This window comes from Eschscholzia californica, unplaced genomic scaffold (genome assembly GCF_041429995.1).
Source record: "Eschscholzia californica isolate CP2 unplaced genomic scaffold, dmEscCali1.0.p SCAF_18, whole genome shotgun sequence".
NCBI classification, from domain to species: Eukaryota; Viridiplantae; Streptophyta; class Magnoliopsida; order Ranunculales; family Papaveraceae; genus Eschscholzia; species Eschscholzia californica.
The window spans coordinates 27,501-30,000 of record NW_028238287.1 but is presented as its reverse complement, the minus strand read 5'-3'; positions in this window follow the sequence as shown (position 1 = coordinate 30,000).

Sequence of the window (2,500 nt, the reverse complement as noted above, 5' to 3'; positions counted from 1 at the left end):
CTTCCCACGTCGGGGATGAGTTGGGCAACTCTTGGAAGCTTCCCATCCACCCCCGTGTCGAGCTTTGCCCTTGGGATGCCTTATGTTGCATCCCAAGGGCCAAGGCACCTGCCAGCCCAAGGGCTGTGCACGGCCTGGGGAGGGAGCTCACCCCTCCCCTATATAGTGCAAAGTTATTGTTTTCCCTATTTTCACAAGGAAACATCAAATTTTTAACCAAGCATACTCGGCCTTTGCTCCTTCGTTACTCGTCCAAATCCAACAAACTTGCATTCGTTGGAAAGGTCTTTTCACAAGGATTCTTTTGATATATAATAATAGCGATTCCGATAAATATTTATTTTTTTATGAATTTTTAAGTGAATAAACAATTAAAAATTCAAAAAAAATAGAAAAAAAATATTTTTTTCCCGATTCTTTCTCCAATATTCCTGATAAATACCCACACACCCACATATGGAGAATGGTCGAAAATGCTCGAGTGGATATCGAGATGTCCGACGAAGCACCACTTGGAAGGGCCGAGGCACGGGACGCCCGGGCTGTTGCTCGGGCCGGCACGGGACGCGCATGGGACAGCCCGGGACGGCATGGGACGCCCTCGCTACAGCTCGGGACGGCCAGGTACGCCCGAGACTTGGCTCGGGACGGCCTGGGACGCCCTCGCCATAGCTCGGGACGGCCTGGGACGCCCGAGACTAGGCTCGGGACGGCCTCGGCACAGCTCGGGACGGCCTGGGACGCCCTTGCCACAGCTCGGGACGGCATGGGACGCCCGAGACTTTGCTCGGGACGGCCTGGGACGCCCTTGCCACAGCTCGGGACGGCCTGGGACGCCCGAGACTTTGCTCGGGACGGCCTGGGACGGCCTCGGCACAGCTCGGGACGGCCTGGGACGCCCGAGACTTTGCTCGGGACGGCCTGGGACGTCCGAGACTTTGCTCGGGACGGCCTGGGACGTCCGAGACTTTGCTCGGGACGGCCTGGGACGCCCGAGACTTGGCTCGGGACGGCCTGGGACGCCCTCGCTACAGCTCGGGACGCCCGAGACTTGGCTCGGGACGGCCTGGGACGCCCGAGACTTGGCTCGGGACGGCCTGGGACGCCCGAGACTTGGCTCGGGACGGCCTGGGACGCGCTCGGCACAGCTCGGGACAGGCCGGGACGCCCGAGCCGAGCTTCGGGTCGCACGAAATCTCTTCGTATTCCGACATATTAGAAGCTTCCCATCATGTAGTAGGCCGAGCTTTGCCCTTTGGATGCCCTATGGTGCTTGGCGAGCACTAGGGAACGTGCCAGCACAAGTGCTGTGCACGCTCTGGGGAAGGAGCTCAACCCTCCCCCTTATAGTGCAAAGTTATTGTTTTGCCTATTTTCACAAGGAAACATCAATTTTTTAACCAAGCATACTGGGCCTTTACTCCTTCGTTACTCGTCGGAATCCAGCAAACTTATACTCGTTGGAAAGGCCTTTTCGCAAGGATTTTTTTGATATATTATAATAGCGATTCCGATAAATATTTATTTTTCTATGAATTTTTAAGTGAATAAACACCGGAAAATTCATAAAAAATAGAAAAAAAAATATTTTCTTCCGTTTCTTTTCTCCAATAATTCATAAATAATACCTCAATAGTATAAATGAAGAGAGAGTCGAAATGGCCCGGGTGGGTTTCGAAATGTCCCACGACCCCATAGAATGCACGGGCCAGCCGAGCCAAAGCAGGGGACGCGCATGGGACAGCAGGGGACGCGCACGGGACAGCGTCCCTATGGCTCGGGACGGCATGGGACAGTACGGGACGCCCTTGGTAAAGCTCGGGAATCCCATCGGACGCGCATGGGACGGCCTTGCTAAGGCTCGGGACGGGCTTGCTAAGGCTCGGGACGGATGGGACAGCACGGGACGCGCATCGGACGGCCTTGCTAAGGCTCGGGACGGCATGGAACAGCACGGGACGGCCTTGGTGAGGCTCGGGACGGCATGGGACAGCACGGGACGGCCTTGGTGAGGCTCGGGACGGCATGGGACAGCACGGGACGGCCTTGGTAAGGCTCGGGACGGCATGGGACAGCACGGGACGGCCTTGGTAAGGCTCGGGACGGCATGGGACAGCACGGGACGGCCTTGGTGAGGCACGGGACGGCCTCGGTGAGGCTCGGGACGGCATGGGACAGCACGGGACGGCCTTGCTAAGGCTCGGGATGGCCTGGGACGGCCTTGGTGAGGCTTGGACGGCACGGGACGCGCATGGGACAGCATGTGACGGCCTTGGTAAGGCTGGGCACGGCATGGGACGCACATGGGACACCTTATGGGGATCATCAAGGGACGTTGCACGGGACATTCTTAGCCATGAAGGGCCTTCACATGGGACATCTTAGGAGTCAAGAGCCGGCACATGGGACAATGGAGTTCACACGCACGGAACACTTCGGCTACTTCCGTTCGGAACGTCGTGGGATCTTTATGTCCCCATTAGCACCGACGCATCAACAT